This window comes from Sturnus vulgaris, chromosome 2 (genome assembly GCF_052056855.1).
Source record: "Sturnus vulgaris isolate bStuVul1 chromosome 2, bStuVul1.hap1, whole genome shotgun sequence".
Taxonomy (NCBI): domain Eukaryota; kingdom Metazoa; phylum Chordata; class Aves; order Passeriformes; family Sturnidae; genus Sturnus; species Sturnus vulgaris.
Genome location: NC_142244.1, coordinates 61,250,478 through 61,277,909, shown reverse-complemented (window position 1 = coordinate 61,277,909; position 27,432 = coordinate 61,250,478). Strand labels below are relative to the sequence as shown.

Here is a 27,432-nt window from a genome sequence, read left to right as displayed (position 1 = left end):
CCAAGCCTTCTATCACTGGACTGGCACGTGCCAGGGGACAAGGGTAACCTGGTAACTTTGGCCTGATAATTCTGAGGACCCCAAGCTCTCCCACAGCTGGGACTTCAATTCACTCAGAAACTTTGAGCCAAGACCTCTCTGTTGATAGCTATGTGATGAATCCTCAGCATGGGAATTCTTCTTGAACTGCTGAGGAGTCACTTGTTGCCCGCCATGCTTCAAATTCACAGTTCACATTATAATTTAAAAAAATAACAAAGCCTGCCTATGGTCTGGATGAGAATGTTAACAAACCCACACTCTTATCACAGGGTTAAATTCATCACATGGTCTTTCTGCTTTTCTGGTCTGTATGGAGAAAATGGATGGTATTTTTTATTAAACACAAATTATACAATGAAATAAGAATGAATGTCTCTAAGTCTAATAATTTTTAATTAATATCTCAGCACTTTTCAGTTCCACTATGGTGAGGTCAAAGTTTATACCAGACTGCTCTAATGCCAGAAACAGACAGTAGATAATTAGCTAACTGTACATTAAAAATAATCTCCTCCCTTTTGAGTCCAATAGCATGTATGTAACTTGAGCTAATAGAACCAGATCTACAAAGCATCCAGTCTTTATACGGAGACAAACAAAGAGATAAAGGATTCACTAATTCTCAGAACATGAGAAATCACAAGAGCCATTCCCCACCCCTCTGCACCACTGAGGGGAGAAAATTTGTGAGGGAAGCTGTACCTAGGAAGAAGGGAGGAGTGGGAGAAGGTGTTTTAAGATTTGGGGTTATTTTTCATTACCCTTCTCTGATTTGATTGATAAGAAAATAAATTAATTTTCTCCAAGGCAAGCTGTTTTTACCATGACAGTTAATAGTGAGTGGTTTCTCCCTGTCCTTATCTTGACCCATAAGCCTTTCATTATATTATCCCTTTCCTGTACAGCTGAGGAGGAGAATGATAGAGTGGATTTGGTGGGCAACTGATGTCTGGACAAAGTCACCCCACTACACTGACACTGATAAACCAAAACACGAAAGAAAGACTCTGATCCTGTGATTTCAGCAGGATTGAGTGAAAGCAGAAACAGAGTTGTTCAAAATTTAAAAAAAAAAAAAAGAAAAAGAAGTTCACACATTAAAGCACAAATATCTTCAATAATTAGCAATAACAGCAAGGGGAACACAATTACAGGCAGACTAAATTGCTTTTTATTTAAATGTTCGCTTTTAAAAATGTATCCCAGTGTGAAAGTCCCTCTTTAAATTAGTGAGAGCATGCATAATCTCAATGTCTCCACTGGGGGTTGTAAGAATATATGTCCTCTCACTTGCTTAGTTGCGCATTTAGGGGATTAGAAGAAAATTATATAGCCCTGGGTACTTTATAATGACAGATATCAATAGTAATTTAGCTAATTGAGTGTATTCCAGCTTTATTTTAATTTACTGGTGTTTTTCACTTTATTCTTTGTTATTTAGTTCTGCCTGAGTATTCCACTATAACTATAAGCCTTGACCCTGCAAACTCTTGCTCATAGAAATAGACTTTTCTTCCCATATCAGGAAAGAGTTTTACAAGTAGATCTGTAACCATTAGAGGACACTTAAAAAACTAGGGCAAAGAAATGCCTATCTCAGTTTCTAAAACTTTTTTAATCTACCAGGAAAATAAAACCAAGAAATGCTTCTGTAAAAAAAGATAAAGTTTTTTTAAAACATAAGCAGTTTAAGTTTTGTTCATATAATTCAACTTTGTGCTCTATTTTCCGTAAAATACAAAATTAAACAACATGAGGCAAAATACCATTTCACTTCCAAATTTGCAAGTACTTGATGGAATGTACAGAAATTTACTGGTTTTGCCAAGCTCTAAAAAAAGAAATCACCCGGCTTGGAGAAAATTTGCCATGTTTTACTGAATATTCTGAACATGCTACAAATTCACCTGGAGGTAATAATAAAATCTAAGCAAAATTACTGCGTGTTTGTAGTATAAAAGGATGGTTTAAAAAATGAAGCACAATCTTTGTAGAGTATTTTCTGGAAGGATTAACTTCTGTAATTCACATAGAGAATGAGAAAGACTCTCTTGCCATATCTGCCCTTACTGTAACATCACTGCAATTCCAAACTCTTACGGTATTTGAGACAGTGATGTACTATTTTGACTTGGATAGAGTTAATTTTCCTCAGGGAAGCTTATATCACGCTATTTCTGGATTTATTTTGTTAACAAAACTGTTAACAGTGTTGTTTACACAGGGATGTTTTAACTACCATTGAGCATTTCTTACACAGCATCAAGGCCTTTGTGGTTTCGACCTCTCCTGATAGTGAGGTGGCTGGGGGTGCCCAAGGGGCTGGGAGGGGACACAGCTGGGACAACTGGCCCCAGCTGACCCAAGAGATAGTCCAGGTCATATGACATCATGCTCAGCAAGAAAAGCTGCAAGAAAGAAGGAGAAAGGGGGAGAAATTTGGAGAGATAGCACTTCTCAGTTTGTTGCATGTGAACATGATGGAGCCCTGCTCTCCTGGAGTTGGACAAGCACATATCTGCCCATGTCATATGCTAGAAAGCAACCCATTGTCCATTTTTTTGTAATCTGTTACTTCCATTTGCAATGTACATCCAGAGAAAACAGCCCATATCAAAACGATAGAATTTTCTTTCAGAACTGAAAAGGATGTAGGTCAATCTCCTCACAGATAATACTATACCAAAGAACTAAATTGCATTGGGGGCTTTGGATGTACCCTCTGCAATCAATATTTTTAGCTATTTCTTTTACAAGGTGGAGGACATACTTCCTATTGTGATTAAACTGCTTCCCAAAAGTATTCCAGAACTAGAATTGCAAATATGCTTTTGTGGTGCTTCAGTTTGCTTGTTTTATTTGCAAGGCCTGATCTCCCAGTCATAGCAGTCACCATTCTCTGAGTCTACATAAAGTCATAAAATCATATCTTTTCAGCCTGGGATTGCTGCAGCAGAAGGCACTGAACACAACCTTGATGTGATCCCCAGTGGTCATGTTAGTCTAGAAAATGCAGAACCCTGTGGCAGGCCAAAAAATCCTGCCACTCTAACAGTGCAATATTTGTTTTACTGAAACTTTATTTGAAAGTCAGATACACTACACTTTTAGTTCTACTAAAAGACTGACTAGGACTGAATTTTAGAAGTCCGTTTGTAGTTTAAATTAGACCACGTCAAAACATATCTTTGCTAATAGATATTAGTAATTAAAATAACTTTATAGATATGTACTGTCTATAGAAAACAATGGGTGGAAGCCACACTTATTCAGCATCTTTTTAGTACAATGATAAATATAAATCCCATGGGATGGAAACATGCAAAATGGAAATTTTCATATTAGAACCATAGAGCTGGCTATATTAAAAATATAGATAATATTGCCTTGGAAAGTCCAGGACATAACTTGGAAATTTACCAGCGTTTTTAACAAGTCCTGTAAGTACTGTTTTTCCTGAATTTTACTGAGTTTTGAAGGATCAGTTTTTTGAGTTGGTGTAAAGGTGTTAAAAGACTAACAACATGAATAACCTGACACCACAATACATTTCACCAATCTATCATTGCAGGAAAAAAAAAAAAGGCAGTAAGTTTGAGGATAACATTCCTCCTTCTGTAGACACTACCGAAGGGGGAAACCACAGGTCAGCGCATGTTGAGACCCAAAATGTCTTTTGTTGCAGGGTGGAAAGTTGATGTAGCCTTTTAGACCATAGTCCTGTTACACACTGAGCAGCTTGCCCCTCAAATCCATGACAACCTGTGCAATGCAGGCATGTAGTTCATCCATCAGTACATGATTGTTTCCTACAGTGTATTCTTGAGTACTTTATCCAGCACAGTATTAAATTATTTACGTGGTGGGATCCCAATACCTCCTCGGGGAGATTACTATTGACTAATAGACCTCACAGGAAGTTTCTTTGATGTAAAGCCTCTATTTTTCTTGGTTCATTTTCATTAAGTTGTTTCTAGTTATGTTCCCTTGGACCTCTCTAAGCAAATCCTGTGTGTCCTAGGTGTTTACACAATTCAATTGCTTGCAGACAGATATTGCATCCTCTAGCAAAAGCATCTGGCCAGTGGTTCCCATTCTCTTATTTTTCACTCTTTCTTCATATTCTGTCTTCCTCAGTGTATTTTTCCGTTGAGTTTCTTGACATGGAAATTAGTTGTAAATTGGTGGATCAACAGCTGTCTTGAAATCACCTGCTTTAATATGTAAAATATATGGACTAAGGACTAACTTAAAATCTACTTTCTTGAATATTTATTTTATCATCCAGCATCGAGGATGTTTTGAAAAATTGATGTTCTTAGTGAAAACACACCAAAAGTTGAAAACTGTAGTCCCAGTTGGGAGTACATGATCTAATGACTCTCTCTCTTAGCATCACTCTTCTGCCATTAATTTTCTGAAACATACCACATTGACAAGCATGTCCACAAGTTATTTAGCTGTGACCTGCCACTAGCTTTCAGTTGTTCATGCCAAATGGGAGCATACAATGTGACTAGAAGTCCCCTGAAATATTGCTGAAGGTTGTTCTCTGAGGCAGATACTTGTACTTGACTTCCCTACATATTTCAGTCTTGTGTACTACAGAATTCCATTGATTCCTTCCTTCTTTTTAAGAGCTTTGTGGGATGAAAATTCAAACCAAAATTCAAATTCTTCCTGAGCAATGCAAAACAACAAAAATCTAACAACTCTGACTACATAACTCGCAGGTGTACTGTAATTAATAGGAATATTTAGGGATAATTACATGTGATTTTCATTTTCTTTTAGTGTTTTTTATAAGCTTTTATAAGCTATGTAATTAAGTCGCTAACAGCACCTTCCAGCTTAGTGACTTAGGTTAAGAGAAGAGGGAGGGATCATTTTATTACTTAAATCATTAGAAAGGTAAACTATTCCTTTTATTAGTAAGAGATATACAATTTTTAAGGAAATAGTGCAATGAGATTTCACCTGTTTCTTTAGAGTTCTCAACCTTTCCACCAAGTTTCAGTTTACATCATTCAGTTATAATCCTTGCTAGTGTTTTGTCCCAAGGATTAAAAATGCTCTGAAAATAAAGCATGTGGATAGTTAAAATCAACCAAGATTTTCTGCATTCCTAATTTGGATGCAAAATTTTAAGAAAAAAATATTTCCAGGGACAATCAAGGACATATAAATCACTTATTTTTAGACCCTTAGAATAGATATTTAAGTTAGTGTAAGTCTACAAGTTGCCTGCAGAGTGAATGGATACTTTCAGCTGTTAAAGAACTCAATTATTCTTTGGTGATATTCAATGAAGAAAACTGATCTAACTTAAATACTTCTAAGTATTAGCTATAAATAACTAATAATTATAAGCATCGTATTTAGGACTACTTTATTAGTCTAAAACCAGTGTACATGACCTCCAGGTGGAATAACCTGAAGTCAGTTTGAACAATGCATTTAATGACCACTAAGAACAGGGAATCAGAAGTCAATAAATGTTAGGATTCTATAACCTTTGTTGGGCCACTCCTGAAGTGTATCCTAATTTTCCAAAATTTAGTGCGTCTAAAAGTGAGCTACCTTTTTAATCCACTTGCTGCATTCCTTTAAAGGTAATAAGAGTAGAAAAAGTTGCCAGGAAGATTTTAGTACTGAGCCGCAGAGCAAGAGTTATGAGACAAGAAACCTCTAATAGCCTGTCTCTACTGAGGCAGTACTTCCTGACAGAAGCATTTGCAGATCTCTTTCTTCCTTGAAACACTTATTTTTCTTTCTTTAGGGAAGTCCATACCGTAATTGCAGAAATGGTTAAGTTAAACCTGCTTTTGATTTTTCTGACAAATATGCTGGCCACACTACTAACTGGATATAGCCAAAATTAAAACACCAACTTCCATTTAACCATGCACAAGAAATAAATTGTTTGTGTCTAGCTCCAATAAAAAAATATTATTTATGCTGTACTTTAGAAATTATGTGGTGACAGACTCATCATGTCTGTGGGCCCCATTTAACAAAATATCATTTAGCATGATTGAAAGAAAGGAGAAATGCCAAGTCAAAGCATCATTCTATGAAAATTTAACAGCTTGCATACCCTCCAATAAACTGAAAGGAGTATCAGCACCATACACTGCTTTATGCACCCACATCCTTCAGTGAGCACCTGCTACCTGATGGGGACTTTTCCCACTTAGATTTGACTGGCAAGGAGAAAGCTAGCAATGTTAAAAGGTTTTATGTGAACTACTGTCTTGTTTTTTTATTTGTCACTTTTATTACAACAGTTGAAAATGAAATAAAGTAGCTGCTCTTAAAACCTTTTGTAAAAGATGAGAATGACACTTTATTTAAACCAGTCAATCTTTTCCAGTCTCTAGCTGCAGCTGTGTCAGAGGTGAGTGCCCAAAGGTTGCCTGAAGATTATAGGACAGATTTCATGGAGTTGTTTCTAACTCACAAAAATATCATTGATTTATAGGGTTGAAATGTATGGTATGTATGCCCCTCATGTGCCTAACTATTTAATGATCTGTACTAATTTCCCTCTAAATATTCTTTCTTTCTTTCTTTCTTCCTTTCTTTCTCTTTCTTTCTTTCTTTCTTTCTTTCTTTCTTTCTTTCTTTCTTTCTTTCTTTCTTTCTTTCTTTCTTTCTTTCTTTCTTTCTTTCTTTCTTTCTTTCTTTCTTTCTTTCTTTCTTTCTTTCTTTCTTTCTTTCTTTCTTTCTTTCTTTCTTTCTTTCTTTCTTCCTTCCTTCCTTCCTTCCTTCCTTCCTTCCTTCCTTCCTTCCTTCCTTCCTTCCTTCCTTCCTTTCCTTTCCTTTCCTTTCCTTTCCTTTCCTTTCCTTTCCTTTCCTTTCCTTTCCTTTCCTTTCCTTTCCTTTCCTTTCCTTTCCTTTCCTTTCCTTTCCTTTCCTTTCCTTTCCTTTCCTTTCCTTTCCTTTCCTTTCCTTTCCTTTCCTTTCCTTTCCTTTCCTTTCCTTTCCTTTCCTTTCCTTTCCTTTCCTTTCCTTTCCTTTCCTTTCCTTTCCTTTCCTTTCCTTTCCTTTCCTTTCCTTTCCTTTCCTTTCCTTTCCTTTCCTTTCCTTTCCTTTCCTTTCCTTTCCTTTCCTTTCCTTTCCTTTCCTTTCCTTTCCTTTCCTTCTTTCCTCTATAGCAATTTAATAAATTGTGCTGTCATATCAAGAACACAGGACTACAGGACTACTGTGTGTAGTGTCAAAAATTCAGTATGTGACAGTAACTAGTGGCACCTCAGGAGTTTGCTCTCTCAGATGCTTATGACCACATGTCACTCTCCTTACCTCAGCCTCACCTCAGCAGCCATATAACCCTGTTATAATAACTCCTTTGGAGAGACAAGGTTTACTGAAGACCAGAAGACCAGAGTTCAAAGGTTTTTTTACTTGTAACTCAGAGCATGAACAAAAGTTCTTGCACTTACCTCAACCCAGGAGTGTAAACATACCCTAAATGACACAATTTGTTCCTACATGTATGATGAATGTTGACCTCTGATGACTTTTGCAGTAAACAGCAGCCAAAAAACATATAAATCCCTCTCTTCTTATCTACTAGAGGGCCAATATTTTCTTCTAGCAAGATGACAGTTTTTAAAAGAGTACCTCAAACCCTGCACTCATTCTTAAAAAAAGAAAAAAAAGCAGAATTGAGGGAAGAAGATGAGGTCTTTTTCAACACCTATTCAGACCTCCTGTATTTCAGAGTACAGATTGTTCTCAGATAATAAATAAATAAGTATATCACAACAAATACAACTTCCATATTTGACTCAATATTTAAACAAGCAAACAAGCAAACCAAAACAAAAAAAAAATACCCAAAACTTCACACCTTTTTTTAACAGTGAATAAAATATGCCAAGAGGAAGCCCCTGTAATAGCCAGAATTCTGGCTATCTAGGTTGCAAATTTAAAGTAGATGTTGAATGTAACTAATGTAGAATTGACCCAGCTGTATAAGATATGGAGAAGGCAAATCAACAAGAGGAAAGACCTGAGAACTAAAACCACTGAAGATCATGATAAAGTGCTGCAAGTAAGAATTTCAACCACATATTTGAGGGGTTCATCATGAGATGAAGCAGTTTTGCACTAGGAATTAGAAAAAATAATACCATGAGAAGGTATGAACATCTGTGGGAACTGTTCATTCATGGCTAGCTACTGTCACATTACAATGCATTATCTCCATTAGGGCAATGTGGGATGCTCCACCTCGCAGTCAGTGTTGTTGACTGATGGACAATGCACATCTGTTCCCAAAATCTGTAACTGGTGGACAGCATACATCTGCCCCAACATCTGTAACTACCCAGCATCTGGGGTTTTAAAAGATCAGAGGATGAGCTCCAATGCCTTATTAACTATGCAGCTCTTGTGGCATCTATGTAAAGCTGAAGCAGGCATTTCATCATCACCCTTAACCTTAATTTCTATTATATAAAGAGAATAGGCCATGCCAGAGTGTGATTTAGTACACCCAAGGTCTGGATTCTCTTCTAGAAGTGCCTGTCTCTGTTACCCACAGACAGAGCAAAAGACAGCACACTTCTGACTTAATTGTGTTGGTTATGTATGTGAAGTACACAGGATGAATGTGGCCTCTGTACTGTGCTCAATCAAGTCCAGCAACACAAAGTCTTTAAAATGCAATGAGGAATGAGGCTGCAGAGGAGTGTTGAAGAGGAGATGTGATTTAATGGTGCTGTTCTGGTCTGCTCATTTAGGAGGAATTTTTCTGCCAAACATTCACCTAAGTTCATCTGGAATGATCCTTTAGTGCTGTGAATGCTTTTATATACACCAATAAATGAAACGCCCTCATGAGTCACAAGTTCTGTAGATTCTCACACTCATTAATTAGAAAAGAGGTCAATTTCATGCACAAGAAGGTGAAATCCTGTTTGATCTCACCACCCACCATCAGAAAAAGTGAGAATTGCAGATTCAAAGTTCAGATTTTAGGTATTAAGATTCAAAATACATCTTAATTTAATTGCATTTCACATCTAAATAACATAAACATTTTGGCTAACAACAAATCATCTTAAATCCCTTTTAACTTTGTTTGCTGCAACCCAGTTCTTGCACAGCTAAAGACACTGCGGACATGAATAAAGATTTATAGATTAGGCCATAAGAGCACAAAGAAAGACAAAGCTCATGAACCCTCTCCCAGACAGAATGTGAACTGTTCAGCCACAAACCATAGGCTATATCCATCTGATAGTCTTGTTTTTATTAATTTGTAGAATAATGGTACTCGGTGGCACCAAAGACTGATATTGCCCAAGGACAGGAAAAAAGTCAGTCAATGAGTCAGGATCTAATTTGTGAAACAATGCAAGTAGTCAGAGATCATACAGAGGGAAGGTGAGGGTCATAGGGCCAGAGACATTAAATCACAGGTGAGTAGTATGTATAGATCCAATTTCAAAGTGACCTTGCACTTAAGCATATATTTTCTTTTGCTCATGATTAATTATAAACATCAGACCTGTGATGAGAGATGTGAATGATTTTACAACAGACTGTGTGGATTAGTTCAGAAAGGACTCCTTTCATTATTGTATCTATAGGTGTACTACAAGCAAAATAGGGTGGGAGATAATAAATTCAATATTGTGGTCAAAATCCAGTCCTCAGATATGATCTTAGGTGCTGACAAACCAATCAGGATGCAAATAAAAACCTCCTGTGCCACAGCTGAGAATCACAGAATCACAGAATATCCTGAGCTAAAAGGGACCCAAAAGGACCATTAAGTCCAGCTCCTGGCCCTGCACAGAACAACCCCAAAAATCACATCATATGTGTGAGAGTATCATTCAAGTGATTCTTGAACTCTGTCAGGTTGGTGCTGTGACCACTTTCCTGGGGATCCTTTTCCAGTGCCCAACCACCCTGTGAGTGAAAAACCCTTCTCTGATGTCCAATGTAAACCCCCTGACACAGCTTCAGGCCATTCTCTTGGGTTCTGGCACGGGTTACCAGAGAAAAGAGATCAGTGCCTCTTCTTCCTTCATCATTTCAACTCTTGTGAGGAAGCATCCATCCTTGTAAGGAATCTGTAAGTTTCCTCTTTATCTTCTCCTTCCTACTCTGTGTTTGTTAAAAGCAGCAGCCATGCATTTGTATATGCCATGATGGTAACTTTTGTGTTCCAATCTTATAAATTAAAAGCAAGCTCAGTAAAATGTGCAGTTCTGCTTCACTAGAAACAAATCTGACAGAATTTTGTCCAGACTATCACTTACATCTCTCCACAGTAACAGGTTCTGAATAAGACACGCACAACTCAAAAGATCGATTTCCACATCATTAATAACAGCTACAAATCACGTCTATTTCTCTTTTAGCAGAAGACAAGAGCCCTAATTCAAAAAAGCATGTGCATTAATAACTATGTTGATATATCAAGTATCAGAAAATTAAAATAATGAAAGTATTCTAAGTGGTGTTGCACAAACCATCCTGCACAAACCATTTGTGCCAATTTCTAACACTAACGCTTCAGGAACTTTGTAATTATCTGAATTGCAACAAAAATTAAATGTCCAAATACCACTAATATACCATAATTTATGGCCTATTCCTTCATGGCAACTGAGGTATTACATGTATTATACTTAATAAACCCTATTCCAATTTTGCAGAATGACAGGATGGTTGAGGTTGACACAGATCATCTAATCCAATCCCCAGCATATTCAAAAACTAGGTTGCCCAGAACCATGACTAAAAAGGCTTTCAACATCTTTAAAGATGGTAAGTATACAAGCTCTCTAGGCTTGAGCACTGTCACAGTAAAAACCAGTGCTTTCTTGTGTTTGGAAGGAATTTAATGTGTTTTGATTTATGATCATTACCTCTTGCCCTGCCACTGTGTGCCCCTGTCTAAAGTCTAGCTATGCCTTCTTCTTTACCTCAAGGTATGTGTTTATACACTTTGATAAGATCCCCTAAGCCTTCTTATGTCCAGGCTGCTCAGTCTTAACACTCTCAGCCTTTCCTCATATGAGCAGAGGCTTCAGTTCCCTGATCACCTCAGATTCCCCAGATCCTCCACAGTATGTCCTTGTCTCTCTTGTGCAGGGAAGCCCCAAACTGGACCAGTCATTCCACATGGGTCTCGGGAGACTCATCACCTTAGGTCTGCTGGCAGCATCCCCCTAAGGTACCTGTTTGCTTTGGACATTGTTGGCTCATGGGCAGCCTGTCGCCCCCCAGGACCCCCAGGCCCTATTCTGCAAAACTCATCTCCAATTTGTGTCCCCATGGCATGTATTGGTGCATGGAGTTTTTCCTCCCCCATGCAAGACTGATGAACTGCATAAGATTCCCATCTGCCCATTCCAACAGTGTGAGTAGGTCACTCTGGATATAAGCATATTGTCTATCAACCACTCCTCGCAGATTTGTGTCCTCTGCAAACTTGCTGCTACATACTTGATCCCATCATCATCCAGGTCATTAATGAAGGTGTTACACAGCATCAGAATTGGTATTGAGCCCTGGGATACAAAGCTGGTGACTGGCCTCCAGCTGGACTTTGTGCCAGTGATCTTTGAACCAGTTAGCTCAGCCAGTTTTCTCACCACATCCCTGGCCACCCAACTGCCCAGAAAAGCCTATAATTTTAATAAGTTAATACTAATATGCATTATATCTTGCTTTAATTTATCAATGCTAAATAGCAAAACAATTAGCCTGCTGTCAACCACACAGAGTCTGCTCTGACAAGTCATAGCTGCCCAGATATGAAAGGTCTAGAGTAAGCCCAGGGAAGGAAAGATATTATTAACTGGTTATGTCTTCCACATATCTGAACTTATGTCATCACCCCAGCCATGGCAACTCATAATTCTGGCTCATCTATGGTCAAGGAGTCAAAATGAAAGGGTGCATTGTAGAAAGAAATCTAACAGCAAAAAAATCTTCCCATGGTTACAGAAAAGGGATTGTTCTGCTGAGGTGGGGCAGCAACAATATTGCTAACCCAGAACAAATATATTTACCATAACTTGTAGAAGTATAACAGTGAATAAATTTGGCCAGTTATTTACTGAGCAAAATTACAACAGGAGTAGAAGTCTTAAGCTCTAAATCTAGAAATTTGGTATTTCCAAGTCTGAACAGACCACCTAATCCTTCCTGTAAGTGCTACTTATGGTTAATTAATCTAAACTTAAAGTAGACATTTAAAATAGAAGTGAGTCAATTTCTGCATACACCTTTTTGTCTCAATGACTGTAAAAAGTCCTTAGGGTGACTAATCCACTGTCTGAAAATAATTTGAATGAGGAAAACAGAGACCTTTGGAAGTGGTGCACCTGTACAAATCCACAGAGAAAGAAGTCTTAAAGAGAATAAATGGGTTATTTATAGAGTTCTTAGATCAAGAGTGTGATGATGGAGGTGACAGTGACAGAAGAAAAAGAGGAGGGGTGAAAGCAGTCACAGGGCAGGACAGTAGATCACACATGGACTTGTAAAGTTTAGACTGGCAGCAATCTAACAAGGAGATGTCAGAATTCTGCATCACCTTGCTAAACCAAGCAGAGGGAGGCAAACCCAGAGTGAGAACTTAGGTCAAGATCTAGGAGTCACAGTCATTAAGCATCTGAGTGGGTAAAACTACTTTAAAAGGTACATATAAAATGTGATAATGAAATATGTATTAACTTAATTAGCATCATCAGAGACAAATCATTCTCTTTTTATGTATTTAACTAATCCATGTGAATGGAAAGTGGTTAAAAAAAATCAAAAATGTAGACTAAGGACAGCAAGAAGACATTCATGTGCCAGAGAAATGTCTAATTAACCAGTCAGCCTTTGATGACAGTGCTTAAGAAACCTAAAAATGTAACAGCCTGAATGTTACAATGAGTAACTCAAAGGTCGGAAGTATTTTTCGTGGCAAAAGTGCCCCAAATGTATTGGAGAGAGTTACAGACACTTTCCAGGAATTAATATTTAAAAATGAAAAGTTGAGTCTTTTTTTCTCACATCTTCTGTGATTTTTAAGGTATTTGGTTTACTCTGCTAGATTAAGAGCTCCTCTCTTCACCCCCAATTTCAACATTCCCATGATAATATCAGCATCCCATAATACTGATATTCATGTCTTTTAGACAGTGAGTTCTTAAGAAATTTGCTCAAACCTACTTTCTCCGAAGGATTATGCCTATCTATGTGGGAATATTAACTCTGAGTGGTCCTAGTCTTGCTGCTCCTGGATTTTTGACTGGTTTCTGTGTTATTTTAGTCTGCCTCTGAGTCTTAATATTTTGCCTTCTGTTTCCCTTCCACCCCAAGCAAATAAAGCATTGTTTTGACCTTTTGTTCTGGGAATGTTACCCCAGATTCTTGAAAAGACTTTGGGTTGAGAATGATATTTTATGTTTTTTTCAATTCTTTGGACTGGGAATCAGAGAAGCTGCTCTACCTGTGAGGTAACTACTTTGAGGAAAGCATGAAAATAAGTTATAAGAAAGTTATGTGTAAACTGCTTTGCATGGAAGTGGGAAAAGTGCAGAGGCGAGTACTGTTATATTTTGCTTCATATTGTCCATTTTAGAAGTCTTCACTGTAAGCTTTTATCAATACAACCACTTATTAGTGTAACCATTTATCAATATAAGCAATTTTGTTGATATTGATAAAAAGACTACTTCTGTTTAAGGTAACACAGTATTTATCACTGTGTTAATAAAGAAGCATTTATTAAATCCAATATTCCACATACAACAGCTAACAATGTAGACTCCAGGATAAATGACCAGCGCACTGGTTTATAACATTCTGCACCTCAAGCAGAGATCTATGTTGCACGTTTCAAGTGTAATTTTATTATAACTGAAAATTTAAAGCACTGCATGCATATCCTACTTATTTGCTGAATTCACTACAAACTGTTTATTATTCTTCGACAATTTTTTTCATCATGGGAAGGAAGATGCCCTGAAGGGTTGAGGAGAATGAGTATACATATGTAGGACCCAGAAACATTTGATCTCATTAAGCAAGAAAATTGTCAGCATAGCACAGGAATGAAAGAATATGACATTGCTAGTCTTATTTACACAGATGATTAGAAAGAGATAAAGTAGCTGACCCAGACAGCTAATAAATACAGCTTAAAAACACAACATTTTCTGCCTTGTTTTTTCTGACCTACTTTTCTTTCCCATAATTGTCTTACAGTTATATCTGAAGTTCACATATTGGTTGCATCCATTATGCTGGCTTCCTAGTTATTTGTTAAATTTAGTGAGAATTTGTTTGATTAGCTTTGATTTAGTTCCTCTTGGAAGCCCTGAAGGACTGAGAAAGATAAGCAAATCCTACAAGTAGGTCTCCTACACATGTAGTCTATCTCATTAAGGAATGAAAAGTGCTGGGTTAAGGGAAGAAAGGAGAAGAAGGGTTATTCCTATTTACACTGATCTTTTCAACAGCCGAGGAATGATTCTCTATGTAGTTAAATTGGTTTCATTCTGGTTCAACTATTTGAAGGTAAGTACATTCAACAAACTTTGGACTACATTCAAAACCAAGGGAGTTGGATACTTCTCAGTATATGAGGTTTGCATCCTTAATGAAATTTTAAGAAATGACTGTACAAAATCTTATTTTATCCCTATAATTCTACTTTTTCACATCACTTTGTCATAATAAGAGTGCCTCACTAATGTGCGTTTCAGATGTGGATCGTAAAAATCTTGGGTGCTGACCTTAAAAAAACCTATACATTTATTTAAGAAACAGAGAGACTATTTCAACCATTACAAAAAGGATAGTATTTGGTCCTCAGTCTGCTTACTATAGTTAGCTAGGCCCCTTGCAAGAAGTAAAGCAGAAAGAAAATAATTTAAAAATTTAAGCCTTTATATTTTGTTGACATTGTCAAACTGAAGTGTATGATTTATTAGATTTTCTATCTATTCTTTGTTCAAAGTTGACTATTTCCACACTGTGTGTCAGGCCACCCCTTCCAAACTGGTGAAGTGTCCTTCTACCAGCTCATTACACAATTTCTGTTGCACTTTTAAAAAGGAGCTTTAGTTATATTTGCAATTATAGTATTTACCGCTGAGAAAGGCAAACTAAAGTGCATTCTTTTCAACATTATGGTTATTTTCCTCTTTATTTTTTTCCAAACCTTTTTTCTACTTTCCCATACTTACATAATTAGCTAGATAAACACATAGGGAGGTACAGCAGGAATACATTCCTTTTGACATTTTTTCCCCTTTAGTGTGTAAATATTCTATATACATTGAGAATTTAAAATAAAATTCCTGCAATACATTAACTTTGAAATGTTAGTAAGTGACCCAGATGCATGTTCAGATATAGGATTAGTTCCTAATAGGCTTCTATTTCACTGAACCTTCCTTAAGCAAGGACTGTCAAAATTATAACTCCAGTATGCTGGAGATCATGGAATCATAATAGAATCACAGAATGGTTTGGGTTGGAAGAGAGCCTAAAGATTATCCAGTTCCACTGCCCCTGCCATGAGCAGGAACACTTTCCACTAGACCTGGTTGCTCAGAGCTCCATTCAACCTGCCCTTAACACTTCCAGGGATGGGGCATCTACACCTTCTTGGGGCAACCTGTGCCACTGCCTCACCACCCTCACAGCAAAGAATTTTTTCCTAACATGCAATCTGAACCTACCCTCTGCCAACTTAAACCATTCCCCCTGGTCCTATCACTACATACCCATCATAGTGACTTTTGCTTCTATGCACAGGGGCAGAGATACAGGTGGCCATGCTGGGTCTTCTGAACAGCTGCCTCACTTTTATGAAAACATAAAGGCTAGAGATAGCTCTTTTAAAAGTTAATTTTTATTTATGGTGAAAAATTAGGTTCTCATGTAACCATTTGATAAAAACAGCTTTACCATCGGGAAAGTAATCATCATTTGTTGTGAAAGTGGATATAAAAACCCAAAAGTTGATAATGCTTGGCTTTTTTATCCTACCCCATCCTTCCCCAGTGCAGGACTTACTGGTTATAATGTTTCTGATTATGAATGCATGACAGTCTTGCTGTATTCAGTAATTAAAAAAAAACAAACCAAAAAACAGAAGCATAAAATGAAATTTTCTTCAAAGGAAACCCAATCCCTGAAGCCAAGTCTAAATATCTCAACAGAATGATGAGGACTTTTGCAGGCAACCGGGAAAAAAATCACCACTTAATGCTACCACTTTAGAGACTGGTCAGAGGAGACCAGACTGAGAAAGATGCCAAGGCAAGTGTCTAAACCAATGGAGAGACCTGTACTCCATGAAACCTGTACTTAATGAAATAGTTAATAAATTTAAAATTAGACACCTCTCTCAGCATGCAGTCAAACAGATGACAGGACCTTGTCCTTTAGGAACAGCAAAGAGAATAGCTTCCACAATTCCAAAGAATTCCCCACCGAGGTGTTGGAAAAGCCATAAAACCTCATCAGAGCTAGTGTTTTGAATCCTGGCCCTGTCTCCTTTCTCAAAAATGCCTCACATCTCAGACCCTTGAGGATCATCTACATTGTGAGCCCACAGAGGGCTGAGATGAGCACAGAGCAGCTGCCCAGCAGCCAGGGGTTCTTCACAGCCTGGTGGCCAAGGGCAGGATTTTTCCCTTAGTTGCAGCTTGACACTTATCCAAGTGTTGTTTTCTGCTGAGACAAACTGAGATATTCTAACTTGTACCTTTTACAGTTACTGTGAGGCAGCTTGTTTGTTAAAACAACAAACAAACAAAAGATAAATAGGGGCACACTATTAAAAACTAACCCTATGTTTGTGCTGCATGACTATGACAGTGTTTGAGATTTAATTTAATGAAGGTTATCTGTTCTTGACTAAGAAATGAGAATATTAAATTGGTTCTGTTTCGAAAAAAGCACCGCTTCCTTTATTTTTTTATTTTTATCTATAGGAATTTGCATTCCCTTGTCCTTACTACTGCCTGGCATGTACCATAATATCATCCTATCCCATTAGTTTTGTTCTCTTTCATACTATTGCTTAATTATCCCTTTTGTACTTCTAGTCTGTGGTCTCTGAGCCCCTAATACATGGCTGCACAAATTCCACCACCCCCAAGGCTAGTCATGCTGAAGATTAATGAGTAGACCTTACCCAGAGGCTTTACAAAGGTTACACATAATTAAAAATGGGTCTTTTAAGCAGTGTTGAATATGTGAAAGCTACAAAAAATTAAAAAAAAAAAAAAAAGGGAAAAAAGAACAAAACTTATAGGATTTAAGTCAGCCGTTTAAATCCTCTCAAAAACCCCCAAACAATATAGGAAGTTTTACCCTTTGTTCCAAAGATGGTGATAAAAACAAAAACACCATATGGTGGAAATTAGACTACATCTCAATCTTGCAAGATCACTGCCTACTAATTCTCCTTTCAAGTTAAGTAAAATGTTTTGCACGAAGAAGATGTAAAACCAAAAGGGTCTAAAATTGTTGGTAAGTCTTCAAATAACTAAATTCTCATATTTGACCATTTGTTAAAGGCAAAGAAAAATGAAAACATTTCTCCTACAATAAAAACCTGAAAAGATTGCTTAGCCTAGCTGCTCAGTGAGAAAGACATATGCTGGCTAATTATCTTAATCTTGTGTCTTCTCAACTTACAGAAAGACCTTTAAATGCAAACTTAGTCCTGATACAACACTTCCATAAGTGCAAGTTTAAATGTAGGTACACAGAACCACGGTATCATACTAATTAAATAGTTTGACTTTAAGAAGTACTAAATTCCACCAAGTCACATTTAAGTTAATGGAAACTACTTTGGAATCTGTCTTCGGGCACTACTTGTTTGCTCTCTTGTTTTAAATCTTTCAGTATAGCAGGCAAATGGAGATTATTAATAAAAAAAAAAAATAAGAGGCAAAAACACAAATTCCCCTTCTAGCTTTCATATTGTGTTATTAGTATTTAAATAATGGGCTAAAGCTGTCAGAAATATCCAAGAAATTTGATACTTCAGTATTTGCTTCCAATTCCAGATTGTAAGACTACGTTTTCAGAGGTGCTTTTTGCCTCGTAATTTTCAGTGAGGCTTAGTGGTGACTGAAGCTCTATAGAAGCATTGCAAATTTTAGCATCATTACTTTTTTCAAATCCTTACTGATTGAAAGGACAAAGTGAAAGGACAAAACCTGATTACTCAAGAAAACTTTTATGCAAAAAGTGGCACCATTCACTAGTGATACTGCTCTTCAAGAGTAAGAGAATAACAGAGAACCCATAAAACCAGTGAAGCCCTACAATTGTCTCTGGAAGTGATCTCAGCCCAGATGCTTTGTTATTTGGATTCCTCATTTAAGCACTTGTAATACAGGTGCTCTGTTTTCTTCTGCTATTTTCACTCTCTTTTGCCTTCTCTTTAGCCTGGGAGCAGTATCTGTTTAGCCTTTATTCTAGTCATATGTGAGTTTAACTCTTTCAGCAAAAGACTGTTGAGAAGATAAAATCTAAAACTTTGCATTTGATCACTAAGCAATTGGAGTTCTTATTTGAAACACAAGATAAATTGTTGGATTTCATTGTAATTCTGATTATTAAATAAAACACTTTAGCATTGCATGGTCAGGGACCAGGTCCCTAAGTGATTAGATACACATTATGCAAACAGCTAAACAATATTTGAATTACTTCAAAAATTATAATTTACAATTATTAACTAGCAGCTCTAATATGGTTTATGATTAGTTTATTAAATGTGAATATAAGAATTGGACATAGAGCTAAGATTTTTTTTTCTCCACAAGTGAATTACTGCAACTCAAAGAAAACTTACAGTTTAAAATTTTCATTTCCGGTATTGTTCTTTCTCTTCAATAATAACATACTTTTATAGCTGATTACAAAGTAAATTTAATGTCACTATATTTTTGAGAAGGAAGCAAACATTGAGAACCAAAAGGAAAGTAAAACCACCCAGGCACTTACCTAGGAGAGCAGCATTTTTCACTGCAAAACTTGTCTTAAAAGTGAGACAGGTTTATTTAAGCTTTTTTTATTAAAGAGTGTTGAAACTCTACATGATATGTAAGGTACTTCTGCATATATAACTAGTTTCTATTTCTTTTGTAGACAAAGTTGAGCTACTCTGCAACCAAGGAAGCAATGCTCCAAAGGCAAAAAAAAAAAGATGTGAAGAAAAGAATCTTAGAGTGCTTGTTGGAGGAGGGTCAATTTTTAAATGTTCGATTTATTGTAGCTTTTTGACTACAAAGTTATTGCTTAGTGTTAAAAAAGCCATACTTTTGAGAACAACACACACTGTCCTACCAGTAAGAGGGAATCAAGTTCTCTTTTGCAGCATAACCAGAATCTCTTGATTTTTTTTTATATTTGAAGTAAAATTTTTGACATAGTATTTCTTTCTTTTCCTAGCCATGAATAATAAGAATTTTTTATTTTAGGAAGAGCATTGCCAACAGGGTGAGGGAGGGAATTCTGCCCCTCTGCTGAGGCCACATGTGGAGTGTTGTGTCCAGTTCTGGCTCTTCAGCACGAGAGAGACATGGAGCTCCTGCAGCAGGTCCAGGGGAGGGATACAGAGATTACTAAGGGAAGGCTGAGGAAGCTGGGCCTATTCAGCCTTGAGAGATGACTGAAGGGGGATCTTATCCATATCTATCAGCATCTGAAGGTAGAGTGCCAAAAGGATGAAGCCAGGTTTGTTCTGGTGGTGCCAAGCGATAGCACAAGAGGGAATGGGTTGAGGGGTCTCCCTCACTGGAGATATTCAGGAACCATCTGGATGCAGTTCCATGTCATGTACTCTGGGATGACCCTGCTTGAGCAGGCAGGTTGGACCAGATGACCCCCTGTGGTCCCTTCCAATCTGATCCATTCTGCAAAGGGTACAGAAACAGGAAATAAGCTGCGTCCAAATTCTACATATTCTTTTTTGTGGTGCACCAAATTAAGATTTCTCCTCCTGCCTTGGAGATGAGGGAAAGATTGAAAGAAAGGAAGAAAAAGTAGAAAATAAATTTGGTATTGGCTAGTGATAGATTCTGCTTTTCTTCCAAAGGCTGTTTTAAAATTACAAAGATGTCTCATAGTTCCCATCAATAAAAGATACAGCACAGTTCTCTCTCCCTGAACCCGCAGAGCTGAACCTTAGTCACACAAATAGATCCACATTGTCTTCAGTGAAGCAGCTTGTAGGTTTGATAAAAACACAGACATATATATTCATATACAATTCTGTAATTATCAATGTCTATAACAATTTGCAGGACAGCCACCTCATGTTTATGTCTGACTGGCTTTAATTACATTAAGCACAGCTTAAAATTCTTGTCCTCCTGCCAGGCTGCCACACTTTTAACTCTGTATGAGGCTTCTAGGAAGGAAAATAAACCTGTGTGCAGTGTTTCACATTCATGGACTTCTATTTTTTTTACTTCCATCTAAGCTTGAAGTAAACAGGTACCTCAGTTACCAATATGAAAGCAGAGAATTTTGTATAGATTACAGTTTGCATGAAAGCAAACGACAGCACAGCATGCTTGCTGGTGCAAAGTAGGAGAGTAGAAGCATAAATCACATCTTTATATTGTGAAGAAATCATTCTGCTGGCACTTTCAGTGTGCTTGAGAGGCAGGTTTGAAGGTCCAGCTGCATTTTCCACTCTGGCTTTTGAAGTCAGAGTGTAGAAATGGGAAGTGTTTTCACTCATAGCAGCATACTGAAAAATATTTTGAGAAAATGTGAAAAGAATGAATATTGCATATTCCTTTCTCTGAAGAGAATGGTCAAAAATTACTGACAAAGCAATTTCACTGCATCACTGTGGCTTCTACTGCTGTGTTAAGACTTCCCTTTTTGTCAGTGCCCACACGTGGGTAGCTACAGATCCATGGCAGTGTCACACTCTTAGATCAGTATGCCTGAGTACTAAAGGTATTATTGTAAGCCAATAGCATAGGCTGCAAAGCACTCATGAGACAGTGACTGTGCTACATTTCTTTTAAAGTGTGCTCTATTGATTTGGTGGTTTTCCTGCTGACTGTGTTTGTATCTTGATGGCTTGCATATCTTCAATCAAGTGACGTAGAAAATAGAATTTATATTATTTTATTCAATTATAGATCCATTTAACTTATACCAAATTTGCTTCAGTTTTCAGATGGCTATAGCACAAGAACAGTGAACTGTACCAGATGGGTTTACTGCTACTGAAAAAAAAAAAATAAACAGCCAAATTAAAGCCTTTCTTAATCTGAATTTTCTCAAAGTCTGCTTTTGGGTGACTTGAATGTCATTACAATTGTCTCACTACGTGATACCTGGAAGTATCCTCAAACTGTGGCCTAGAGGTATCACTGCACTCATATATACATTCACCAGAATGTAATTTAAACTGAACAAAACCATAGATTTTGAAGGATAGTAAAAGCAGTGTAATAAGTACTACTGCTTTTAACTCAATAGCATGTGTTTTATTCAGGTTGCGTTCTAAGAAACTTGGCAGCTAATGACACCCTCTATTAATATAAAATAATATTTTCTATAATTTCCTTCTACCTTTTATGTTGTTCTTTTTATCCCAAAACCACTTTGTTGTTCTCTGAAAATACACATACGGAAAAAATGACAGCTATTCTGTGTGGCAGAAAGATGAAGAGAATTTGAGTATATTTGAGGTTAGGTGGATTTCTGAAATATACAATATAAGTAGGGTGTTTCCGTATTTAACGAACACTGCATTTGTAGCAACAGAAAAAAGGAAAACACACAACATGTAGACATTTACTTTAGTGCTACAGTGCTATGTTTAGCCTGAATGGTCAGGGTTTAAAACTTGTGCAGTCAAGTTGAAGAAAGTTAATATGCCAGTACCCTCAAAGAATATGTATTAATTATTGCAGAAATAGAGACCACTAGACAATATACTGGGTTAAACCAAATACCCAACAGTTCATCTCCAACAATGGCCAGCAACAGATGCCAGTAGAAAGAAGTGAAATAGGTCAAGCATACAATGATGTTTTCTCAGCCTCCAGCAATATGTGGCGGCTCTTGGCTTTCCTAAGCCAGAAATGTAATTTTGAGGTGGTGTTTGGGGCCAGATTATTAAGAGCTGGGGGGCTGGGGGTAGGGAAACAAAAAGTCTTTAAAATTAAATGTTTGTACTGCAAAGCATCTACAACAAATTTCTAAAATAGTACTCCAATTCAGTTTTTTTGTAGATTGTTTACTATGTAAAACCTATAGGAGCCTGTAATATTTAGTGCTAATTGGGGATGGGGAGGTGTTAAAATTATGCAGAAGCACTGAATGTTTTCATTAAGCTATGAAACCTCTATGATATAGCTCACAGTACCTCAAGAAAAATTACTCCATTGCAAGTTGTTTACTATTCACATGTACTGACATACCTACTCTTGTGGGCTATTGAGAATTAGGAAAAGTATTGAAAAAAATCCTGAAGTGTCACCAATGTCTCAGTCTAGAGCACCAGAGCCACAAAGCCTTTAATAGGGGAAAGAATTCCAGCCAACCAAAGAAACCCACAACAAAGCAAACAAACAAAACAACTCAGCAAGGAGCAGAATGAAAATAAGGCAGAGTGCTGGATACGCTGTCATGTAACCCTTCTACCCAGTTCTTACTTCCCCTCACACTCTACTTCTCCCCTGACATTCTGTTCCGTGTTACAACTTCATCACTGAAAACTCACCTAAGGGGAAGTGATCTCAACCTAAAATCAGCTTCTTGGAGACATAACCCCACAAGGGCACACTGGGGAACATTAATAGATGGGTGGATATATGGTACATGCAGGATGAAAAGAAATCCTAGTACCTTTAATGCTAATCAGTAGGGCTTAATTGGAAACAGATCTCACTGACAGGAGCTATATTCTGCTGAGATCACAAATATGACAAAGACATCTAAGAGTAGATAATTTGACCCAGAAGTTCATCACATTCTGAATAATAAATCTGATATATTACCAAAAGAATTCACTGAGGTATATATTCAATGAATTAAAACTGGTGATAGTCATCATCTAATAGGAGTATTTTTAGTAACATGTCACCATGATCTCTTTTTGCCTACACACTAGTCAATATTGTTATCAATGATCTGGAAGAAAATATCATTAATGATAAGGTCTATAGATAACAAAAAAGCAGTAAAGTGGTAAATTAGGATAAGGACAGGTCAGTTTGACAGAGCAATCAAGTTCACTTAGAAAGATGAGATCATCTCGGCATCATGCTTTCTAAAACAATTGAATTTAAGGACAAGCATCTGTGAAAATGGAATTTGGGTCAGAGTTGAAGGAAGGAATGGTTTTGAAAAAGTGCTGGTTTTGGAAGCGATAAAGAGACAGTGTTTCCAACATGATCTCCTGGTTAAAAACAACCCAAGCTGTATTCAGAAATACTCAGCCAAGGTAATGAAATGAAAAAACAATATTGAGAAGAAGCACAAATTATTTATTCCACAGTATATAACCAGTAATAACAATAAAACAGGAAAAAAAGAAAAAAAAGATAAAAACTCTGTTGTCTGCAAAAAAAGATGTTTATAAATTGGAAATGTGAGCTACCTAAGACCTAGAAAATCTCACTTTTCCTAGGAGCCTAGAGCTGAGTCCTGTTAATGTATGTGGGAAATATTATGAGTTGGTTTGATTACTATGCACGTCAGGAAAAATTTCTGTCTAGCAAACAATGATAAAAAATCTTCCACTGGTTTAGAAATTAATCTAGACAAATTTAGAGTAGTAATAAGTGATTTTTAACAAATAAAGCTATCAATTGGAAGAAGAATTTATTTTGCAACATGGTGGAACTTCTGTAACTTGCAGGCCATACTTCCTGTAAAATATACTCTTCACTCCAACCAAACTTGTAGACCCAGGAAAAAGTATTTACAAAAAAGATGATCACAAAAATCTGTACATGAATGATCTAAGATACTGTTATAGATGAAAAAATACAAAGAGAGAAAAAAGATGCATACAATGAACCAAGAGGAAAGTACCTTCCTTGAACTATAAGATTGATTACCTCACAAATGCTGATGAGGTACACCAGGATAACCATTTAAATATTTCTCAACTTTTTACATCTCAGTATTCATCTCTGAAGTTCTAAATAAGGCTAGTAGCAGAGGGAATAGCTTTAAGCACAACCTGGCCACAGAAGGAGAAAAGGGGACGCATTTGTTGGAAAATGGATTGCTGCATAATTTTGGACAAGTTTGCTGCTGTTGAGGCACTGAGAAAATGAATGTCCAGTCACCTATGTTTGATGACTCTCAGCCAGCAGTGTAAGTGAAAAGCAAGTGACGCAGGTGAGAGCACAAGGGGAAAGAATCACGGGCAGGACTGAGTCTGCACAGGGCTGCTGTAGGGTTGGATAAACATTTTGCATAGTATGTACAGCATTGTCACTTCTGTGTACTTCATCCATCACACTGAGGCCAGCCAAGCAAGAGAAAATATGCACAGGCATTGAAGTGGTCCCAAAAAGAGGTGGCCCCCTACAAGATGTGTTGCAATGCCTACCTGTAAGAGGTGAGCAGTTTCTGATGATCGGGTCTTCTCAATCGGTCATCAAGTAAAAGTGGCACCATCACAGAGACAAGTCAGAGGCTTGTGCATCTCATGTATCCCTCAACTTCCACATCTTTGCCATGTTTCTGGTTGTGACTTGTGAAAACATGTAAATACTTTCATGTTCATATTCCACAGACAGAGTATATCATAATTTTATTGTAAGAATGTTTTGTTTCCTTTTATTTTCTAAATCAGAGTATCATGCCCAGATATAGGCAATCTAATCTTTTTCTTTTATTATCTCCAAATCAAGAAGATTTGGGCTATTCACATAGTAGTCTACAAGAGTATTACAATTGGATTATCTTTGATGATATTCACTTAATACAGGTCAAAAGCTCATAATAAGAAAACAACCTGACTCCACATCATACTCCCGACAGCAGAACCTTGCATACTTCAGGCTGCACTGTGAGTTTGCATACACTTTCCCTGAAAGCAATGCATCAGCCAATCAATGTTTCCAGCAGCAGCTAATTAGCACCATTCCAGACTGGACTGCATTATGAGTCAGTGCCATGGAACAACTCAGGACAGCCTGTTAGTGTGACAGTAATGTGTTCTCAACAGAAGTGCAGATTCTGCCTGACGAGAGTTTTCTAAGTATTTGAGCATCAGTGTACCCATGGCAAATAAAGGCAGGTGAAGTTCTGTCCTGTTTATAGCTGCAATATATAAAGGTCAAGGAGGACAAGTCTTAGAGAAGCCAGTTTGCTCATAACTGGACAAATACTTCTCAAAGCAGCTGTTTTAGACAGACAATAAAACTCTCTGAGCATGACCCCATCTCTAAATGCAATAATACTTTTGAGAATACTGCTCCAACTCCTGACCTAGTATATACCAAGGCAGCTACCTTGCTGCCTCCTCCCTTGCTAGAGTATGTAAAGCTTTTTAAACCTGCTAATGACTATTAGTGTCATAACACAGAGGGAAAGAAATTTCTGCCAGATAATATGTCTTCAGGGCCAAGAATAGCACTTTCATTAACAGCATCCTCCTGGAGGTTTTCAGCCCAGTCAGAGTACATGCTCAGCACCCAGAAGGGGAGTATCTTCCATGACTGTGAGCTTGCAACTCAAATTCACGGGTCTCTCAGCAGAGTAATTGCTAATACATGTTGTCCCTTTGTGACATGTAAATGCACACTCACCCTTTCACTCCATTTTGCTTGCTTCAACTTTTATTTCAAAGACACATAAAGTCCATCATCACTGGTAGAGTGTTTTTAATGGAGTAAGATGAAATATCCTTGATCCATCACATAAGTTATACATGTGACTACTGAGGCTTTCCAGGTGGTCTCTCTTTTTAGAAAAACCTGCCTTGAGTATCTCACTGGTATCTCTGGTAATGCAATGTGAAAAACACTGTCTGCCTCTACAACACAATAAAATTGACCTATAGCTCAGTCTGTTTCTGCTAGCTGAGGGTTATTTTGCTTTGACATATCCTTGCAGTGTCCTCTGCTTTAATTAATAATGTTGCTGCCATGTATTAGGAAAGTCACTCTTTTGCACATACTAGTATCTTTCCAAATTAGGCATTTTAAAGTTTAAGCCTCAAGAAATGCATAGAGTATTTTCAATCAAAAGTCCAATCTATTTACATGCACAAGAGCTGAAAGATTTTTCATGCAAGTGGTTGTACTCTTAGGCTTTTATTATTTCTGCTTGAGCAGAAAGCAATAAATATGTCTTGAGACAAGGGAGAAAGTTAATAAAACACTGTCCTTTCCTCTTTGTGCTAGACCCTGTTTTAAAACCAGCTTGTCTTTCATGAACAAATTAATTGGATTAGCTCTGCTTCAGCCACAAAGGACAACACTGTGTCACAAGCATATTTGTATAATGAACCATCGCTGCACTGGTATAGTAGGGGACTGATCCTGAAATTGTATTCAAACAAGTATTATTACTAGCATTAACATTAAAATTCAGTTTGTGGGATACAAATAAGAAGAGACATGGATTTTAAAAAGTCCCTGCACGAGTGAAATAATGATTGAAATGAAAAAAACCCCGGTAGGATGAATGAGGGTATAGAATGGAGGCTTATCCCACATAAGCCAGCTAGTCAGAGGGAAGGTCCTCACTGTCAAAAGATATTAAAATGGTGTCTCTAGAGATATTATCAATGAAAATTTCTTTCTGGTTTGAGAAGATGTCAACAAAAGGAATAAAGCTTTATAAAAAAAGTATGACTACTTTCTCAAGGTAGAAATCAGACTGCATTCTTGAAAAGTATTTTTTTATTTTTAAAAGAACAAAATAGCCATCTATTTATCCTGCTCCCCTTCATCGTGTTAATAAAATTTTAAGCTGAAACTATTACACAGTTTTTACATAACATTGCTCATTTTTGTTTATGTAAATGGCTTTACCCATCTCATAATGGTATGCACTCCAACCTCTATCCTTTACAGCTTTCATTGATCCTCATTCATGTTCTATAAAAATAATTTTGGGAGGTTTCTGAGTGTTTTTGAAATAGCTCAGAATGTGTCTCTGTCTGTTACTATAACAAATAAATTAATAAGAAATAGAATAGTCATGAAGGAAACCTATAAAATGGAAACTGCTTAGTTGATTAAAAAAAATAAAAATTCTCCTTTGAAAATTAAAGTGATCTTTTGTTTCTGTTGCTGGCTATTCTAGGGCTGGCTATTGATACCAGAAGTCCTATAAATTACTACTTTCCAGGGTATTACTATGCTAATTCCTATATGGCCCATTTATCACAAA

General features: G+C 37.1%; 1 long non-coding RNA gene across 8 annotated transcripts in view; it reads right to left on the bottom strand.

Moving 5' to 3' along the window:
* Positions 1 to 27,432, bottom strand: part of LOC148224819 (uncharacterized) — a 98,076-nt gene that overhangs the window by 48,758 nt on the left and 21,886 nt on the right. Inside the window, exon 4 of one of the 8 annotated variants that reach the window (XR_015801505.1) lies at positions 24,638 to 24,781. The exons of the other annotated variants lie outside the window; for them this stretch is intronic. This is a non-coding gene — a long non-coding RNA (uncharacterized LOC148224819). The remainder of the gene's footprint in view (positions 1 to 24,637; positions 24,782 to 27,432) is intronic. 8 annotated transcript variants of the gene reach the window in all.